Source organism: Anser anser, assembly GCF_964211835.1.
Source record: "Anser anser genome assembly, chromosome: 4".
Taxonomy (NCBI): domain Eukaryota; kingdom Metazoa; phylum Chordata; class Aves; order Anseriformes; family Anatidae; genus Anser; species Anser anser.
In genome coordinates, this window is record NC_139724.1 from 38,348,497 (window position 1) to 38,362,727 (window position 14,231).

General features: G+C 45.7%; 1 long non-coding RNA gene across 1 annotated transcript in view; it reads left to right on the top strand.

Annotated features, from left to right (window-relative positions):
* LOC310898529 overlaps positions 1-14,231 on the top strand; it is a 194,256-nt gene that overhangs the window by 16,860 nt on the left and 163,165 nt on the right. Inside the window, exons 2-3 of the long non-coding RNA XR_014583363.1 lie at positions 122-242; positions 3,457-3,537. This is a non-coding gene — a long non-coding RNA (uncharacterized lncRNA). The remainder of the gene's footprint in view (positions 1-121; positions 243-3,456; positions 3,538-14,231) is intronic.

A 14,231-nucleotide genomic window follows, 5' to 3' on the forward strand; every position in this document is an offset into this window, starting at 1 on the left:
TCTAATCTTCCCTCAAGCCCTGCGCTCTCGCTATTATCAAGTAATTCAAATGTTGATTTTTTTTTTTCTGTCATAATTTATCATTTTGACTTATTTGTTCCTTTTACGTCTTCTTCTAAAGGCAAGAAAAAAACCTACAGCCGCCTGGAAATGTTTTTGTATCAGTCCCAGTTGCCTGACATGAAAGATATATAGCCACTTCTAAGAATTTGACAACACTTCAGCAACAATTATCCAGACAGGTACAATAACAGCTCCCTTTTCTTTTGCTGTTGAGAGGGATGATAAGGCTTTAATGAATTGTCAATAAAGATTAAAAAAAGAATAAAATAAACCACAATGCAGAGAAAACAGGTGCAAACGAAATTCCATTGAAATGCAGCTCAGGTTTGCCGTTCTACCCGAAATTTTATTTTCTTGGCATCGGGGGACTTTTGTGACAGCTTCCTCGCACACTCGATTGAGCCGGGAAAACACACGGGACTGTGCCTTAGTCACCGAACGCAGGGCGCGCGGCTCTCGGCTGGCAGGGCGCTCTCTCGGAGGGATGAGCGATCATCTCGGCCGCTCCCTTCGTCGGAATTTGCAGCCCCTCGTTTACTGCGTGGGGGCTGATGATGAAGTGGGAAGAAGGAGAGGGAAGGCGCCACGTGGAAAGACAGCACTGTGGCAGCTTGTGGGTTCCCTCCTCTGTCCCCCGTGGCCGGGCATTTGTCACCGGCTGGCTGGAGAGGGTTTGAGGAACCCCCCTCACCGCTGCCTCGGGAGTAGACGAATGCCTGCACGTGCCCCGCGCTCCCATGTGTAAAGGGAAGCAGAACAACCCCCGACACAAGTGTTTTTAGAGTTTCCCTCTCTTTGTGGGAGATAAAGGGAGGCAGAGCCACGGGCAATTATTGTGTGGAAGTTAAAGGGAAAAGTTTCTTTGATAAGAAATCATTGTGTAATTATACAATTGCCAAAGGAGAGGAACGTGTAGGTGGATGCACTCTCTGATGTGTGATTGCTAATGAATTCTCTGTATTCCTTGTGGGAAAGAGCCACAACTGTAAAATTAAATAGTCAATGCTTCTCTGATGAAAGGATTTGCAGGCACTGATGTCCTTTATCAAAATGCAGCGAGCTTTGAAGGAACAGCAAGCATAGCAAGCCTCAGCTTCAAGTAAAGCAACTGGAATGGAGAAACTCGACCAAAGCCCTTTTCTCCAGGAAATCTGTTACCCGTGTTTCCTAGTAGCAGAAGCATTTTGCCTGGGAAAATGAGGGGCAGGATGTTACCAGGCGGCAGGCAGCTGCTGCAGCTGTGGCCGGTCCCCTGCAGCAGGTGGGCAGGAGGTGCTGGGTTCGGTGTCACCTTTGGGTGTAGGAGCTAGCGAGGACTGACAGGCAGGGAGGCTCTGAAAGCATCCTGGCTTTGACAGGTGAAAAGTGCCGTATGACTACTTAGCGAAGCATGCACCCAATTGACAGTCCAGGCAACGCTAGCGTGCATCTCTCTGCCGTCTCTCTTTTTCCTTCCCCTTCTCCTTTCCTTTTTCTTCCCTTTTCTGGCTCTCCACATAGATGAACTCAAACATTGACCTTTGAAAGAAAGCCTCCTTTCATGCATCCTCCTCTTTTTGGTCTTCCAAATAACTTTCCAATGTTATTTCAGGGGAGGTGATGGGCTTGGGTGTCCTGACGGGGGTCCTGACGTGGATATGGGGCTCTCAAAGACCTCCAAAAAAAAGGATGAAGGGGACAGAAATGCCACTGGGGCACTGCCTGCAAGGGTGGCGTTGGCTGTGGTGCTCCAGGGTGAGAAGATGCTGAGCACAAAGGTATTTCTTGGACAAAAAGAGAGAGGCAAATAGCCTCAAGGCAGCAGGAACTAACCCCCAGGGCTGCTCAGTTTCAAGGCAGAGAGAGCACGAGGGAGGGTAGGGACCTGTGCGTGGTTCTCCTGCCCCATACGGCCAGCCATATGGCCTTTCTCGGCCAGCATCACGGGCGCTATGGGTGCTATGGGTGCCAGCAGCGTTGTGTGAATCACTGTCTGCAGCATCCCTCGCACCTCCCTCGGCGGGACGCGGCGTGCAGGACTGCGAGGTTCCCTGGAGGGGAACAGTGGGGAGTAGCTGGGTATTTTTATTTGCTAGAAAATAGCTGAGAAGACCTCTTAATGGAGAGCTCCAGCCATAAAATCAGAAATTATTCTCCCCGCTCTTATCTTCCCAGGAAACAAATTCAGCTGCAAAGCTTTTCCTAGGCCTTTTTAAAGCTGTAGCGTTAAATACATGAAAGGCCGCTTATTTTGAATTCGGATACAGCTGGGAGACATGTTACGACTCTATAACTAAATGGAAGACCTAGTTAAAAAAAAATGCATTTTTGCTCAGACTGAATATGGCTATTGCTGCCTAGGTAGATGATTCTGAAGAAAAGATCCATGAGCTGAAAATACTCCATTGCTGTCCATCGGGACATTGTGAAGAAGATTTAAGAGAATCTAGGTGAGCCTGGTGTCCCTGGAAAAATAATGACAGGAAGGTTAGCTAGCTCAAGGCTATCTACAGCAATCTCCTCAAACATTAAAAAAGTGCAAAAGGCCACGCAACAGCCTTCGTACCTGATACTGTGAAACCAGAGGGAAATAAGAGATTGGAGTAATACCAGAATAAACAACTGGAATAAATGCATGGCTAAATGGACATATTTCCCTATAGATACATTTCGGGGAGTCTGCAGAGCTGAGGGAAAAATGCTGCAATCTTTGAAGAGGAAGGAGATTAGCTACTGCGAGACTGGGGATCAGGGATCTTAAAGCCTTCCTCTTTCTCTGCCTTTTGTTTTTCAGACTGGAAATGCTTTTTCATGGGGGCTTGTACTAGGCTCAGAAATGTTTCTGTCATTACAGCACATTTGTCTTGGATCACACAGAATGTATTCGTGTGGAGCTCGAATTCCTGCTAGGTTCTGAAAATGCAGAGAGATTATTTTATTATCCCTTTACTGCATGGTATATTAAAGGTTTCAAGAAAATCCAGCCAATTGATCACAGAGCATGCTGTCCTTGAAAGTTATGCTAGTCTTTCCAGTACATTAATCAATGAGGCAACTGAAGGCAAGTCCACGTTGGCATCAGATTTCACACCCACAGTTCATAACCAGTGCTTATATCCGCATTTATTTATGTTCATCTCTGCTCCCATGCTGAGAATTCAGTGTGTGTGTGTGTGTGTGTGTGTGTGTGTGTGTATTTCCATCCAGAGGTGACTGAGGTGTTACAGGTGGTTCAAGTAACATGTCTTGCATTCCCTGCTCCCTCCAAAAAACACAGCAATTGCTCTTGAAATATAAGAAAGCAATACCAGTATGAATTATTATTATTATTATTATTTTATTTTCTGTATCATAAAGGCTCAATTTTCTTCCTTCTGAAGTCTTTGTCTCCTGGCTCTGGTTATGTTTCCTTAGGATGCAGTATGCTTGTTGTGCAGTGCCTGGGGCCATCAGTAATGGAAGCACCCTGAAGAACCTGGGCAGACATGCGTGTGTGTAAGTACATTTGTGATTTAAACAAATGAACTTCGTATTCGTATTTGTGCAACTGAACCGTAGGCTTCCTTTTGTAATGCTGGCCTGAAAAATATGGGTATTTCGGGCTGTATCGGTAGTTATCTGTGTATTGTTACAAGATACCCTAACGAGATATGTATAACGAATGCTGTACCATTCATCTGATGGGCCTTAAGAGTTCATTCACTTATCAAACACAAATTTTCCAGGAAGTTTTTTAACTGGGAGACACAGCATATTTCAGCAATGAGCACAAAATGAAACATCCATGAAAATTCATTCAAACACAACTTTTCTAACTTGTGAGGGGAGAGTTGTAGATATGCTAAGAGAAAATTCTTTTAATTCACCAGCACATGCACTGATAATATAGGTCACTGATAACTTCTGGGCTGAGGAAACTATTATAAAAATTTGTGAAGTGAATGGAAATTTGGTTTCTCAACTGTGTTATGTCCAGGTACCAAGGACTCTCATGCAGAGTATTTCACTGGATCTTGCCTGGATTCCTCTGCTTTTGGTCTGGAGGGGTGCCTGCTTTCCAAGAATATCAAAAGATGGTACTTTTTGCTGTCAGAAAAGTGCTTTAAGATCCTTCGGAAATGCCGTGGACGTGCACCTCACAATTAGTAATTAACAGCACAGAAGCAGACAGGCAAGGGAATGACAAAGTGTTGTACTCATGTCTGTACTAGAGACAGCTGCTAGTTGTGAGCTGATTTTTGAGCTCTTCCTTCCATTATTGGGTTTTGATTTCAAAGTGAAACCATTTGCACCCATCTATTTCTTTCTTAATTACGTTGATATCTTTATATGATTATATCATTCGGGGCTGCATCCAGAATGGTACAGAAGAAGAATTTGACACGACCTGGACATTTCAAGATGATACTAATGAGGCAGTGATTGCTATTGCCTGGCTTTGATTAGGTTATTCTTTTCAGACCTCGGAAACTGACAGAAGAGAGTTGTGAACCCAGCATAGTTTCATGTTTTATACACCTCCTTTTTCTTTCCTTGTGCATTTACATGCTCGTCCAGGGCCCTTGGTTCAGCTGTGCTCCCCGCAGTCTTTCCAGTATCACAGATCTTTCCTGGCTAGCTCACGGCTGTTTGTGTTCTGAGCTTTTACGCATCTTCCTGGAGAAACATCTTGCTGCCATTTTTTTTTTTTCCTTGGAAATACACATTTAGGTGGCACTTGCTTCAAGACTTTCTGCTATACCAATTTTTCAGCATCACCACCCTGAAATTACCCTTAACCCAGGGAGGTTAAACAAAAAGGGGAGAAAAGTGATTATCCAGAAAAAAAAAAAAAAAAAAGGCAAAGAGAACACGGCTGGAGAATTGTAGGGGCAGCTGTGCAGGAACCACGGGGCCGTGGTCTCGTGGCGCTGGGCTCAGCACGGAGGGCTCACCCTGCTCCCTGCTTTTGGGCAGCATGCGTGGGCTCTGCAGGTCTGTCTGGCTTCACAGCCACCTCTTTTCTCCATCATTTGCCAGAGCTAGAGCTGGCCCCTTGCTGCTGGGATGCCCGGGACGACATCCTCACCCCGTCCTGCCTGGTGCTGCGGTTTGCTCCCGAAGCAAAGCCCTTCCCCGTACACATCTGTGGCCTGTGATGTTATTTTATTTCCCCACCCGCTGCACACCCGGGAGGGCTTTGTGCAGCGCAGCAGGTCGGGCGGTGGTTAATCGCCCCCGGGCAGCTGCGGTGTCATCCTCAAGGACGCTGGGCGGGCGTTGCGGCTGTATGGGGCCCCGAGCGCCCGGCTGATGGGGCCGGCAGAGCCATCTAAAGCTTCCCAAGGCCTTGCGGGGAAACCAGCGCTGTGCCGGTTCCCAGAGCGCCACGAGATGGCAGCAAAGGCCCGTGCAAGGAGTCTGCCGGCGGCTGTCTGCGGTTGGGGTTGTTCGCTGCTGGGCGGAGACCCCGGCCTGCAACGGGGGCGGCATGCATCCTGCGGGGGGCGTCCCTTCCCTTCCCTTCCCTTCCCTTCCCTTCCCTTCCCTTCCCTTCCCTTCCCTTCCCTTCCCTTCCCTTCCCTTCCCTTCCCTTCCCTTCCCTTCCCTTCCCTTCCCTTCCCTTCCCTTCCCTTCCCTTCCCTTCCCTTCCCTTCCCTTCCCTTCCCTTCCCTTCCCTTCCCTTCCCTTCCCTTCCCTTCCCTTCCCTTCTTCCCTTTTATATTTATTTTTAACACCTAGCATATTCCCACAATTTAATTTTCTTTCAAAGAACAGGACGGGCTCAGTCCTTAATGTGTGCTGACCACGATGTCAGGGGGATGTTTGCAGGGAAATGCGGGACCCATAGCAGCAGTACAGACCCATAAGCTGCAGTTTTGGCAGACCGGACAGAGAGGATTATTCCTTGCCTGAAAACCACCATCACCCTTGTCACAGATGTATTCCTGCCGAGCCACTGAGACAGGGTGGCCAGGCGCAGCAAAGCATTTCGCAGAGATCTGCTTCATGTGGGAAAATAGTGAAGGAGGAAAGTAAAACTTGTTTTTTTGCCTTCGTTTGTCATCATCAGTCACTATCAGGAAGGAATTTGGATGTAAAAAGCAGGTGGGAAGAGGAACAGAAATTCTCTCCTGCCACACGGTGACATGATATGCTCCCCTGATAACAGTGTGATATGAAAAGCTTTACTGATGCTCGTGGAGGTGAAGAAAGGCAGACGTGTACCTGCCACACGCCCACGCTTCAGCCCGTTCCTATCACTGGCATTACATTTAGCCCACCCTTCCCAGCAACAGTAACGAAAAATAGGTTAAAAACCATTAGTGATATTTCCTCCTTTCCTTTTACAGGGGAATGGCGCTAAACGCAATGTTATACATGATTTGCTCAAAAACAGCCTTTCTGAAAGCATTGTTTGTAACGTGGGACTGGGGAGCTGCAGCGCGGGTAGGCAGGTTTGGGTTCCTTAAGCTGGCTCTGTGAGCTGCTGTTGATAAAGTTGGTGAGGGAATATATGCAAAGGCAGTCACCGTTTGAAACATGCTAAGGGACAAAATGGATGAGAGAAAGCTGTAAAAGCTTTGGCTTGCACAGCCAGCCAGGAGCGTTCCTTGCTGTCAGCATGCACTGCCTTAGATCTGACATACAAGGATGGGGATCTCGGCAGAACGGGCTGTTTGGGGGAATTTCTCAGACCTTCTGATTTCAGTCGGGCCACAAATGCCAGCTGGCTGGCATCGTGGGCTCTGTTGGTGGCCAGTCCCTAGCCTGAGCCACTCTTCTCTTCTAGGGTTTGGGCAAGGACAGGAGAGGGGGGTTACTGGGAACCCAAACCCCTTGAGTTCAGCCAGGTTGAAAGTCTGACTGCATTGCTGGGATTTTAGGGTGTTTCGAAGGCTGGACTTTATAAGCAGGACTTTTGAGGCTGGGACCATTTTAATTTTATTCTCTTTTCTCCACTTTGTGGGAGGGCTTGGTTTCCCCTACCTGACAGCTCTATGTGTATTTTGAATTTCTCCAGGTTTCTGCGACCCTTGGTGGTTTCTTTTCTGTGGGTGGGAGATGTGTGGAAAGACAGCCCTCTCTATTGTTTTTCTTCTTCTTCTTCTTTTTTAAACCAAGAATTTACCAAGGCTCATTCAAAATGCAGACATCTTAGAATTAATTATTATTAGGAAAAGGTTCAAGGGAAATTTGTGTGAGCAATTCTTATTTTATTGATGTACCTTTCCTGAATGTCTCCTCACGAGCCAGTGCCATTTTTTATGCTGACTTTGGCTAATGATACGCCTTGGGGTGGGAACTGTCTTGCAGCCCGGAGAGATCCATATCTCGTTTTGAATTTCTGTGCATATTCTGGATTTTAACAGCATATGACGAGAGTCTAGGGCCAAGCGCTACTCTCAGTTGCTCCCAAACAATGCTGTATCTTGGCTACATACATAAAACTTAATTTGTCTTTAGAATTGTAACCTTGGAGGCCTTAACCCTGGCTTTGCACTCTCTTACTCACAAGCAGAAAGGGGATAAGTTGAACTTTATATACTCTTTTTGTTTTCCCTCCTCCCATCCTGCCCTTCTTTAGCCTTTCTGGGATGCGAATGCAGGTCCCTCGGGCCCCGCTTATTGTTGTGTTGACCCAGCTGCGGGTTCCCCTCAGAGGCTTCCTGCAGGAAGGCTCAAGCAACGTGGCAACCAGACAGTCCTTCGGGTTTCACCTTCTTTTCCCTCTGTTCCTGGCATGTCTTTTACCCCTTCCTATACCTGGAGACGCTGTACTGTGCGGTAACACCTACCCACTCCACCTGCAGGCCAGGAGGTATTGTGTAACATTACTTTCCTGCTACCTGACTTCATGATAGAAGCTTTTTTTTTTTTCTTTTTTTTTTGAGCTTGACATGCAATTTGTCCCCAAACCATTTGTGGTGTTCCAGACAGTAGCTTCGCTCCTTCTTAGAATTAGAATTCTTTTTAGAATTAGAATTGAGAGTTCCCTTCAGCATGTGGGCTGATTGGGAAGGAAGGACTGCAGGAACGCGGCATTTTTAGAAGCCCATGGTTGGGTCTTTGACCTTGTAGCGGGAGGCGGTTGGTAAGGAATAGATACTTCATGAAAAATTCATGTGGTAATGTGTCAGGGTGCTCTTCACATCAGCAAAAGTGAGATGGGCACGAGTTCTGTGACTGGCTTGTGCTCCCCAAGGTATGTGTCACAGAGCATTATTGGCTGTGCACGAATTGCATCATTCTGGTACGTTGGTGTCTTTCTCCATTCCCTTTTCACTGATTTCATACTTAGGTACGCATTTCCTGTGCTATTATTCTGGAAACTGCACACACTGAGAACACAAAGTACTTCACGGCTCTCTGACTACCAAGAGAAAAAACAACTAAATAGCTCCATTTGACTCAGATACATTTTAGTTTTCACAGTACTTTACATCTTTGGTGTTTTTTTCTTTTTGTATCCAGGGAGACTGAGGAACGTTGAAAATATGAGTTTCATGGGGTGGCAGGTTTCACCACAAACACACAGGCATCCTAATTTTTGCCAGAAGTGAAATATCTAAGATAGATTAGAAATGTATTTTGCAATTTGAAATTTAATTGGATTTGTGCTCAGAAGAGGAATCCAAGTGAATGAAAGGGATCTCAGGATGTTCATTTTCAAGCTGAAAATGTAATTGTTTTGATGAAATGCAAATCCTTGAATATTAGCATATTTTCTTGGTGAATGTTTGCCATAGCCCTACTCAGAAGTGAGGCAAGTCCTGTTGGCCCTTTCAGTCCTCTCAGCATTTAGTTACCTTTAAACTCACTTAGCGATCTCCACCTAGTTATTGCTTAGCTAAATGTAGTGAATCTGGCTCTATCTCCTAATGCATTTGCAACTCCCGAGGAAGGGCAACGTTCTCATCAGTGTATGTGCTTCTCTCCGCCTACCCTTGCGCATGGAGCTTGGTTTTCTCAGAAGTGCTAGGTGATACTGACCTGTCAAAACAGGGCTGGGGGAAGGCATTCGTTGCCTCTGCGGTGGTAAATGAATCATCTGTCTTCCAGCTTGGATGGCTGTTGAATCTTTGGTTATGCAAAACAGAAGGAAAACAGTGAAGTAATCAAGAAGTGAGGTTTGCATTTTGTTTCCTGCTGTCAGTGGACAAGCTCAACAAACACTGAGCATCTGAGCGCTGCAAATCACCACCTGCAAATCACGTAGCCAGCTCCAGTTCGCCACAGACCTGCGCCAGATCCGAGGGCACACCTGGGTGTACCGAGAAGTGGAGCAGGAAAGGGTGAACAGGGACTGGAAAAGTGCAGCTGGTGTGAAAACTGCAACTTCTGAATGTCTCCCCGCAGGCAGAAGGAGGCTACTAGGCTGCCTCCGGCCCGCTGGAGGCTCTCTCTTGCCACCCGTCCAGTTTTCTGTCCTCTGTTCTGCAAAGTCTGCAGGCATTTGCTTGACATCTCTGTGGTCCCAAAGACAGCACCTCGCTGCGCCCTGCAGAATCCAGCCTTGCACCTCCGGGTACAGGCTCGCAGTGCGTCCTCAGGCAAAGCTAGAGCATACAGCTGCGGTGCAGAGATATGCGCAAGAAAAACGTAATAATTTACACTGTAAGTACTCGGTTCCCTCTGTGTTGTTTCCAATATTCCCAACACACCTTGCTGGTTCCCCTTGTAATACAAAAAATAACATGGCAGTTATAGCAAACTCCTTCCATGAATGGCAGATAGTTTCACTGAAGTATTTCTCTTTCTTGCCTTCATCTAAAAATCTAAAACCGAGAAAACAATGTTTCTGCGACGCGGTAAGAGAGCTGGTATGAGGGAATTTGTCTCTGGAGACCACAGTGCATTCTCAGCTATCAACCCGAGGCGTTTTGTGCTCTGTGGAAGCTGTTTTTGCAATTCATCTCCTGCCTGTTCCTTGGATTTTATGTTGTTGTAGGGCCCAATCCTGCAAACGGTGATGTGGAAGTTGAATTAGCTCATGAATGGGCTCATTGATTGAACTCGTGGAAATTATGCATCTGATCAGACATGCACCTCTATCTGCCGGATCAGGTCTCTCTCCTTTCTCCCCCAAAGAAAGAGAATATTTTGTCTTCATAAATTGATGCAGTGGGGAAAAACCTCCTGACTTGTGCATTCGTAACACAGAACTGTAACAAAACCTGTGTTTTTCTCCCTAAAGATTCGCATTGCCTAGGATGGAAACCCTCTCGCAGCTGCAACACTCTGTATTTTAAACATTTTCCCTTCGTGTGCCTCCCAGTTAAAATGTCATATAAAGTACAGATGGAAAATCTCTTACAGAAAGAATAATTCCCTTTCCTTTCTACTTTCTGGCTATTTCTGAGCATTTTACCTCAGATCCACCTGTCCTCAGGCCCAGACAATGCTCCTGTAATTTATGGATGCCCTTTGCCTGTGTCAGCTGCGCAGGAGTCTGCAGAGCTTCTCCTGCCTCGAGAAACATTCGGGAATGTTTGACGGTATCCTCACGCACAGACTGTGCCGTGGTGCCTGCGTGCGGAGGGAGAGTGATGGGAACGGTGATGGGGCTCCGTAGACAGGGTGATTAAGAGCAGGCTGGGATAGGAAGAGGGGATTGACGGGGAAATAATGAGAAACGAGCCTGCAACCTCAGAGTTCTTCATTTTACACTTGATTTCTTCCCTTAATGTCCATGTCACATCTTGTTTTTGCCGTAGCCATTTCTCACACGTGAAAACTGAGGCACGAGCAAAGTGGCCGGGAAGCTCATCCATGCCCGGGCTGGACATAGGAACCCCAAGACCTTCTCTGCAAGTCTGTGCTTTGCTTGCACGGCTGAAGCGTTTTTCCAGCTTTCTGGGAACAATTTTGCAGCCGTGCTAAGCTTGGTGGTGCTGCAGCACCGTGGAGCCCATCCAGCCTGGCACAGGTATGTCACCTCGGTGCTCCCCCAGCCCCGAGTGCCAGCACGGCGTGCCCGCCACGGGTGGGCTGCAGGATGCAACACCTGGCTGATATTACCGGCATCTCGTCCGAGTCTCTGAAGTGAAATTTAAGACTCGAGTGTTTTTATTGCTGCCCCATCAGCAAATTGACCTGAACAGAGCTGATAACTAAAGCAGAGGCCAGGCAGAGGCTGGCTTTTGGGACCATCAGCTCTCAGACGAGTTTTGCTGTGTGCTAGCAGAGCGGGAGCTCGGGAGCCTGACCCACAAGGAGGGTCCACTTCCAGTACAATAGGCAGATAATCCATCATGCTACTCGCTTTTGTCTTGGCAAAGGTATTTAGCTATCAGCCAGCTGGTTAGCTGCCTCAAGGCCACCTGCTTGACTGCAAAATAGAGAATCAGTTTCTTTCCCTCGCAAAGGGAAGCAGGGAATATTGACTTGTGTGATAATTTTAGGTGGATGATTAAATTTGGCCTCCTAGGCCCCTGTTGAAAATCCAATTCAGATGACTAGTTTTCTTTTCATACACTGCTGAGCAATCTTGTGTTCTGCCACCACTAATGTTCCTGATGTTGATTGTCCTTTCACTCTAACAAAGCACAGAAATGCCCAGCCTGCTCTCTATTTCCTGTGGCTTTGGGCTATCAAAACATAATGAGAAGACTGCTTTCAGCTTACGTTAAGGATACAGAGCTTACCCTCGGACAGACTGACTGTCTACCCCATAAAGTCACACAGCGATGTTGTAATGGGTGCAACAAATAGTCAGGTCAGAAAGATTATAACTTTTCTACTGACTCGGGTTGTTTTCAAATACACTAATTAAAGCTGCCCTGGTCTTGAACACATATTTCAAAGAACAAACAAACAAACAAGCAAAGAAAAACACTACTGGCATGAACTTAGTGCTGGAACAGCCCACATGGATGGTAGGACTGTAAGATGAAACCCTCTGTAAACAGATGTGAGCTAGTAAGGAACGCAAGGGTGGTGAAGGGGAAAATAGGGACGAGTATTGTGCTCACGGTATGTTGCTATGGATATACATATGCCGAGGAGGTGCAAATATCAATGTCAGAAAAATGCTCCTGAAATACAGTGAAAATGAATGCTGATGGAGACAGATGATTGCCAAGAGCTAGTTTTGCCATGTGACATGCACTCTGCTTATTGCTTGATGCTGCTGCGCAGACTAGCAATACATGTTTGATACCCAGAGGAAAATCAAATTACAACTTCAATGTGCGGTGCTCTTCTGCATATTATTTACAGTGCAGCCCTGTTTTCACTGGGATTGCCAGACTGCTTCTTTACGTTAGGTAAGTACATCGTTAGTGGGGAGTGTATGGTTTTGCCGCACCAGATCTTATCTTTTTAAGAGATCTGTTCTTTCAAACAAATACGGATTCACTTAAGAAGGCTCCACTGTGGCAAGCACAACTTATTTCCCTGAGTTAATGAATGCAGTCACTCAGAAAGTGCTTTCAGGTGACAGATTCAAAGAAGAGTGCTCACATCACAAAGGGATCCTGAACAGCAGCAAAGGCTTCTGAAGAAAAGAGTACATAAAGGGCAGTTTGGAGTGTGCTACCCAAAAAGTAGCATTAGGAAGTGAGCTTCTGATTGCTGAAGATACACTGCTGGAAGGTTTTAATGGCAGTAGAATACAGCCGAGTTTGGGTTTAACAGATAAAGCAGATATAGATAATAGGATTAGGAAATAAGAGAAAGACAAATTCATACACTGTAAAGCAAAGGCCTTTGCCCTTAGCAATGCTTTCTTGTTCTGAAAGCAAGAAATGGATGACATTTCAAATGTTGTCTCAAAAGAAGGCAAGGGCTGCGTGATACCTTTAAGATGAGCAAGGCTGGGGAGGAGACAATCTACATCGCCTTGCAGCAGTCATATTTATTGCTTTTAAATAGGCACATTTGAGAGATATATTTATGCAGCAGGCAAAGGTGCAATTACGGTACAGGTAGGTATGATGTGGATTTAATTCTGCCAGCCGTAACCTCTGTAATGAAGTTGTGCAGAGCAGGAGTTATTATGCAATGGGTAACTGTAGTATGAGCACTGCAGAAACCCCGTACAAGCGCTGCAGTAGCTAGCTGGTGCCACTGCACCTTCGTTAGCATTCTTATCTAATGATGGCCAATACCTGTAGCAATCACTTTGCTTGCATCAAACCAGTATTTTGTACTGGTATAAACTATACAAGGAATGGGAAGATAAAGAATACACCTCCGTATCTCTCTAATGACAGGTGAAAACACTTAATTTCACTATTCCAGCCTCGGAACATAGCTGAAAATAAATCTGTGTCTGAAAGAAAAAATGCACAGCTCAGTAAAAAATAATTGCAGATCACAGTGAGCACGACAGATTATAATAAAACATTACATTAGATGCTTTTTATGTTACTGGTGGTGCCAGTAAGTTGCATTTAGTATTTTGCCTGATGCATCACATGATATATCACAATCGTCTGACAGGCAATATAAGACTGTGGTCATTAGGAGTGAAAACAAATGGATAACAACATACAAGAGGAGACAGATAGTTAGTTGAGTTGTTACCAATTTGTGTAGAAGATTTTGTACCTGCAGTAAATACTCCAATACTTAGAGTATTTATGACTACTTGTAACAGAATGTGAACTTACAGTAAATGTAAGTGCAGTTTGTAAGATTTGTAGGAGGTCAGCTAGCCCTCCTCTGGGTAATGCTGGAGAACAGTCATCAGGCTGAGGGGATGATTATCATGTTTTTGTAGTGCACAAGCACCTAATAGAAATGAGCAGAAATTTGGTCATGTAGTCTGACAGACTGGTCTTATTTCCCAGGGAAATAACAAAGCCATTGCTATAGGAACAAATAATAAAACACAAGCAGCTAAAGCAATACACTGATATGCCTGTACAGTGAAGCTGAAAATGCAAGCCTGGCACACTCAGTACTGGCACACAAACTTTAATTTCTTCCGCTCTAATGATGAATATATTATCAGCCATTAAGGTGATGATCGTACCTAGGATTACCTTTATGAGCTAGGAATAACTTTCAGATAGTCTTGGTGTGAACCTTCCCTTTGGTGCTGTTACTGTGCTTTTTCCCTTGTCAGATTATAGAGCTGATGTAGCAGCCCTGTGACAGCTGCTGATTCTGGACAACGATGGCAGCTCCTCACATCCCTTCAGAAAGACACCACAGATTTTGCAGTGTTATGTTAAAAAGGGGAGATCTTCTAATTAATTTTC